Source organism: Aegilops tauschii, chromosome 5 (genome assembly GCF_002575655.3).
Source record: "Aegilops tauschii subsp. strangulata cultivar AL8/78 chromosome 5, Aet v6.0, whole genome shotgun sequence".
In the NCBI taxonomy this organism is placed as follows: Eukaryota; Viridiplantae; Streptophyta; class Magnoliopsida; order Poales; family Poaceae; genus Aegilops; species Aegilops tauschii.
Genome location: NC_053039.3, coordinates 437,629,534 through 437,637,171, shown reverse-complemented (window position 1 = coordinate 437,637,171; position 7,638 = coordinate 437,629,534).

The following is a 7,638-nucleotide window of genomic DNA, read 5'->3' as shown; positions in this document are numbered from 1 at the left end:
TCGAAACTCGAACGGTCACTCGGACAGCCCTTCGGGAGGACCTTCGAAACTCGAACGGTCACTCGGACAGCCCTTCGGGAGGACCTTCGAAACTCGGACGGTCACACGGACAGCCCTTCGGGAGGCACTCACGAACTAAGACCGAAACTACGATCTCTCTACAGAGTTGCACACATACGGTGTCATCTATCCGGCAGGGCTTCGCCGTCCAGAACTAGTTCCCACCGGAACCCAGACAGCCTTTCGGCTCTACGAAACTATTTCGCTGTGAGGGAGAGAGAAGCCAGATCATGCATGGCACTTGTATGTGAGAAGGGATGATTCTTTAGGCAGCCCCCTCCACCCCTATTTATAGGCCAAGCCCAAGGGTGGCTTCTCCAAGAAGCCAAGGGGGGAAATACCAAAAAGGCCCTCAAGGTGGCTTCTCCAAGAAGCCAAGCAAAAAGCACTTTCACTATTCATGATGACATTTTTCAGCGTCCGTTCGAACTGAAAATATTTATGTGGGCTCAGAACATTTCCAGTACCCACTAAAATAATTTTCAACGCGTTCCGAAACAATTTCGGTTTAGTGATTTTCATCTGCAAAAAGCAAACAAGAATGCGTTTTCACTATTCATGAAGACAATTTTTCACGTCCACTAAATCCAAAAATATTTCTGTGGGTCTTAGAATAATTCCAGTACCCACTAAAATGATTTTGGATTCGTTCTGAAACAATTTCAGATTAGTGAATTTCATCTGCGAAAAACAGCCAAAGCGGTACCGGCAGCTCCGAAACATTTTCGGTTTTTATTTCTGAAAATTCCAAAAAGTTTCCAGAATGATTCTGGCACCCTCCAAGAATTACCAGGCATGTGCCGAAACCATTTTGACTTAATGGCATACCCCGAAACAACTTTTTCGGTTTCACCGAAACTCATCCGGTGACCTCTCTCTGCGGTACGATTCCGTTGTCCGAAACTTTTCGGTGTCCGAAACTTTTTCGGTGATTTTCTCTCAGACTCCCTGTCTGGTATTCAGCAGATAGATGACCCTTAAGCGTGTGACCCTATAGATTCGGTGAAGTATAGACATGACCTGGAACCCCTTCCGATCAATGATCAACATCGGAGCCGTGGACACCCATATTGACCCCTATACCCACACGAATGAATATTCGAGTGAACCTCCAGTTGAGGTGAGCTATTCCTGTTGCTTCACGATATATCACAAACACCTGAGGTGAGATTTATTGCATCCCCGTGGGCCAACACTTTGTCCACTATGCAAGTTACCTCGTTACCGGTTTTGTTCTCTTTTCTCGTTTCGTGTTCCGGCATCCCCGTGATCAAATCACAAAGTGTCTGACCAGACGATGATGGACACCGTAACACCGAGTGGGCCCGAGTATATCTCTCCATCGTCGGAGGAGCAAATCCCAATCTCGAGCTATCAAGTTACTTAACATACTTTCCCATGAATCCGTAAGCCGCCGTAATAGCCATCCAGTTATGGATGACGTTTAACAAACCCCAAAGTTCATAAAGCAAGCATGAAGAAACTCGATACTCTCATGGTCTAAGGAATTATGCAAACATTAACTATCTCTATGTTATAAACCATTAACTTGTGACGAATGAATCTCTTAGCATAACATCAATCCGGGTCGATTCAACACAAATGTTCTCTTAACATTGTGCCCTCAAAATTGCTGGCATAGACATGCCCATGATCAGGAAAACAGAACCATCATGCAACACTTGAGCTAGTCTTAGAGGCCAGACTAGGAATACTTCTTACCGTTTATTATTCCACACGTGCATATGAGTCTTCCTCCGAGCCTCGTGGATATTGCAGACTCGAGAATCATTGCAGTTATAGCATGGAACATAAACATAATTATGAACTCGGAGATAAATAATATCATTTATTATTGCCTCTAGGGCATATCTCCTACAGACTCCCACTTGCACTAGAGTCAATAATCTAGCTTATGCTAATGCACTTCACACCTGTGGCACACCGGTGTAAATATGCTTCGCTTGTGGTATAGCCTGATGTCCAACGGATCTGACGACTTCAGTCCCGTGTGTATCTTTGCATGTCCTCGCGTTTTCACGTTTTCACAAAATTCATATTTTGTGTGGACTTGGCTTTGTATGTATGTGAATCACAGGTCGAACCTGGATTTCTCAGACTGAGTTATGGAGCAACTACCTGCAGTAGTGTCCCATTGTCAAAAGCCATCTTGGAACTATACTAAGTTCATGAATGAACTATATGATTCAACATCTTCTTTGTCGCTTCTAAAGCGTCAACATACTTAGCCCTTGTTATAGAATTCGCCACAGTAACTAGTTTGAACAAATTCCAACTAACTGTGCCACCACATTGTGTGTTACACAAAACCCTTAATTTAAATCGAAAATCGCATGGAGAAAAGATGAAGACTGTATCGATGTAACATTTTACAACGAACTCTTCATGATCTCTGCTTGCGAGAAAACCATGTCATCAGTACTTACTCTAGTACTCTGTGACATCTTTCACCGTTGTCCCATGATCAGTAATTTGATCACTTTGGTATCCATACTCGCAACACCTTGGGAGTATCGGACATATCTGGTTGTTTTACATACCATGAAATACATGATTAATCCAAACACAAAAGTGTGTGGAATCTGCATCATGTATTTTACTCATCAGTGTTTGGGGACACCGAGTCTTGCAAAAACTCTTTCCATGTGACTTTGGCAAGAATCACTCCTTGGCGTTTTAAATGCTAAAAGTTTTTAGCATCTTGTCAATATGTATTCATTGCTTAGCCCCATTAGGTAAATCTATCTCCATAGATCATCATGCCTAATATTGAGGCTATTTAGCCTAAGCACTTCATCGAAAAACTATTTTCAAATGAAGTCCTAATTTGTGTCAAGAAATTTATTTCCAATTACCAATGTGCCAAGCACATAAGGTTTTTAGAAATATTATTACGCTCCCACTTACTTTCTTGAATTACAAGCATCTTCGTTACCCATTGATGAAGTCAACACCCCTTTGACCATTTCATCAAAACACGAAGATTCCAACTCCATTTTGCTCTCTTCTGTCCATTGCTGGAACTCTGAAGTTTGCATACCTACTAGCATCCTCTAGATCGACAAATTACTTTGGACTGTATCATATACAAGTCCTAGCTTTCATTTCCATCAGATGGAAATCCTTTTATCATCCATGTTTCATATCTCATGATTGAAATATGTATTAATTGCTAGTTCAACCCGAACCGACTTTAAGCATCGCTACGATGAAAACAACCTCATCATAGTCAACTCTTGAACTTGTTGTTTCAACAAGTCGAGCTTTATGGATAAAACATTTTATCCGTATCAGTTTTAAGTTCCATAAATATTCGTTAGACTCTAAGTCTTCCAAAAGGTGTATCAAGGTTTTAATCTTGATTCACTTATATGGAAACTAACTCGGGTTGTATTGGCATTTAGCCAATTCCGGAGTCAGGGCCCATCAACGCTTCCTTGTGTATCGTAGGTATAATGTTTTCTAACAACAATATCTCGTTTGCGCACCTGAGAGGTTTGCACGAGCCTTGCCTACGTGGTTCAGCTGCAAGTTCGACCTAAGTTCATACATTTTATTGTAGAGACTTCCGTATCAGTCGCAGTAGGAAACTTTGGAATTACTTCCAAGGTCTCTTTCCTTTGATCTGATGACGTAGATACAGTTTATCTCGTCGAGTTGCACTATTCTCCCACTCACCTTTTTGAAAGAACCATTCTCTTTAAAAGCACACCGTTTCACGGCAAAACTATTTGCCTCGGTATAGTGAGGGAGGAATACCCAACATTTTGGTATAACCTACAAAGTAGCACTTGTCTGATTTGGAATAGGTTTGTAACCTTTTACACAAGCCCCATATTCCAAATGTTAAGAAAAGATATAACATGGTTGGGCGTACCATACCATGGCTTCATTTCAACAGACCCGATGTAGCTCTTTTCAGTGTAAAAGCCGCAGTCTCTAAAGCATCACTTTAAAAGGGATAATGGCAAATTTATTTATGTCATCTTTGACCTTACCATGTCATAAATGGTTTGATTACATCTCCACGGACTTTCCACTTGCAGTGGTGTTCCGGGAGGTGCAAGTTTATGAAACCCCTTTCACAACTCATCAGACATTCGCTAAACATGTAACTCAAATATTCCTTTGTGCAATCAAATTGCAGAAACATAATTTTCTTGTTACAATAACTTCTACATTTTTGAGAACCTTTCGAATGATTTCAAAAGATCCAGACTTACGTCTCATCAAGTAAATATCCATATATCTACTTGAGTCATTTCTGAAGATAAATAAATCCACCACTAACAACACTTATCGGACTACACACATCAAATGTATGATCACTAATAAGTTTGTTGTTCGTTCCTTATGGCCTGTGAACGGTATTTTAGTCACTTCACTTTTCAGAGGAAAGTTGCAAGTGCCAGATGATTCAAAATCAAAAAGACTTCAAAATCCATTATAATGGAATTTTCCATGCGGGTTTCTCCAATGTGACCAAATGTAGTGCCACACTTGTGTGGTATTCTTTTAGTCTTGCGACATTTAGGCGTCAGTGTTATGGATGTATCATATTACCCTCAATATTCATAACATACGTCCCATCGATGATGGAAGTATGGCCCTTATGTTATTCACAATACTTAACAACAATTGTTGTTTTTATGAACAACTCTTTTGCAACAAACATTGTGCAATGGCTAGAGTGTATGAAACTCTAAAATGAATTATGAAAGTAAACCCAGAGGTATTGTATTATTATCAATATTCATAACATACATCTCATTCATAATGAAAGTATGGCCCTTGTGTTATTCATAACATCGAACATAAAAAGTTCTCTTATGAACAACCTTCTTGCAAGATACCTTATGCAATGGGATAGAGTTTGTAAAACTCTAAATGAATTATGAAAATAAATACAGACGGCAATACACCGATGGAAGGTATAGTAAAATTTACTATGTTCCCTGTGTATACCTTAACCTCATTTCTAGCTAGTCTTTCAGGCCATAGTAGTTCTTACATCGAGTTGCAACAGAATGCAATCGAGCGGGCATTTTTGTGATGAACTCACAATACCCAAGAATTAGTGATTAACATGTTTAACCATAATTCGCAAGAACTATATCTTTGACCAGCCTTCTATACATCAAAAACTTGTATGACATTCATACATGAGTTGGACATTCCAGTCTTCTTTCCTTTTGCCTTTATACTTCTAGCAGTTTAACTTTTAGTATTTCTCCTACTCTCAGAAGAAGCACCCAACTTAAGAGTGGCATTAGCCCCGGACTTCCTAGGCATGTAAGTCATAGTAACACCCTTTGGACACTTCCTTTCTCTTTAAGTTGTTGTTTTATTCACCTTTCATTATATGACAGGCGTTCTTCTGGATCCCTTTCCCAATAGTCAAATGCATAGTAAACACTTTTACTAATACTTGCAAACAAACATTGCTTTGTTTGTATCTGAAAATAATTTTCAGTTCCATGAATATCATATAACTATCCCAACTTTTGAAGTTTGGATTTCATGGAAGCAAACATATTCCACTTGACCGTGACAGAATTCTAGCTTTTGGATCGAAGGACGAGAGTCACATGATCCATAGCATTAGCGGGAGGATACAGAAAGCATGCGATAGGACAAAGTCCTTCTCGGCACCTTTGAGGACAATCCTCATATTACGTTACCAATCGTAAAGTTTTAACCAGATATTTAACAGCTATTCAATTTTAATAGGGAAGGTGGAAATGCGAGCCATTATTCTACAACTATTATGCAAGAAACACTTAGACAGTGTTCATAATTAATTGCACTGAGAATTAAACATGTTAATTCAACAGTGCGCTCCCACTCAAATTAATATCTCTCATAATTGATTTAGAGTGATTCAAGATCCATATTTCTATTCGATGCCATTGACGGGTTCATCACTGATTACACGAATTTCAATCGATAGGCCAACTTGCCGATCACATCTCTATGTGATTCTTGTTCATCTTTCGATGTGCGTGTTCCGAGCTCAGGACTCTCCTGCCTGAACGTCAAAGACAACCAAGTGATCTTGCTGCGAGGTCTGACCTCACCCGCCTCATTCCTCTCGATTCGTTCGTGCTCATGTGTACATGGCGCACCCCGAAAAGATACGAATTTCAGACGGTGCTACACTTGGGTGAACACTAACTACTTTGATATTTTAAGTGAGAGATCACCCTAATAAAAAGCGACTACCGCGCAATCAAGAAGGGTGCATCATAAGGGATAAACATCTCAGGCAATTCATAATAGCATGATATGGTATAGCCCTTTCTGACGGAGAAGTATTTCATTTCTTCGTCTTCGGCATTCGCGTTGGTGTTCACCTTCGCGAAGATTGTCACCACCTTGTCGATGCACCAGATAATATTGCTATCTCTATAGCTAACAAAATAATGCATTACAACAAGGTTGACACGCAGGTCATTAAAGTGCAATAATATGGCTCCAGCCATCATGCCGAATCATGACACGCAGGTCATGTTAATCAAATTACATCATATAGTCATCTCATACATAATCGAATTAGTATGAGCACTGCTATACCACATCACATGCATATCCTGCAAAACCAAGTTAGACGCCTCTAATCGGTTTATGCAAAATTTATTTTACGTGGCTTCTAAGGTTTTGACTTAAACCGCAGCTACCAACATTTTATCATTAAGTATGATTATTCAGGTTGCTAGATTAACATCTGGGGGTGTATGAAACACGGGATAATTAAATTCTCGAGCCCCATACTAAACTTCGTCATACGCATGACCCCCGTGCAGATCATATCTGCAATGCCCTTTCATCTGCGAATTTCATCTTTCTTTTGACTACGGCAGAACCCAAAGAACTGATAGCACTTCCATGATCAATCAGGATCACGGATTGCCAGAACTTTGTCAAATTCCACCATGCTGTCTCGAGATTGAGCAAACGCAAATTCTAGGGAAGCAACAAGAACCTCGGGTAACAGATTTCATCTGTCACCCGCATAAATAATTTTCAGCAATAGATCTCATCTACTACCTAATTATATTATGCAATACCCATACATCTCCATGTATTCTAGATCGAAACCTGCATCTACGCATAGCATGGCTCTTGATGCCACTGTAGGGGAACGCAGCAGAAAACAAAAAATTCCGACCTACGCACCAGCCCAGGACCACTATGGAGACTGCATACAAGGTTTGATCTTTTTCGTTACCGACTCGTAGCGCAGCGGGAAGTAGAGTCAATGACGATTGGCGATGCAGATCCCCGCAGCTAGGATTTACAACCTCCCAACCGCGAGGATGTATACCCTCATCTGCTCCTCAGACAGCCCTCCGGGAGGCGGTCGAACAGCCCCCCGGACGGTGTCGCGGACAGCCCTTCGGGAGGACCTTCGAAACTCAAACGGTCACTCGGACAACCCTTCGGGAGGACCTTCGAAACTCGAACGGTCACTCGGACAGCCCTTCGGGAGGACCTTCGAAACTCGGACGGTCACACGGACAGCCCTTCGAGAGGCACTCACGAACTAAGACCGAAACT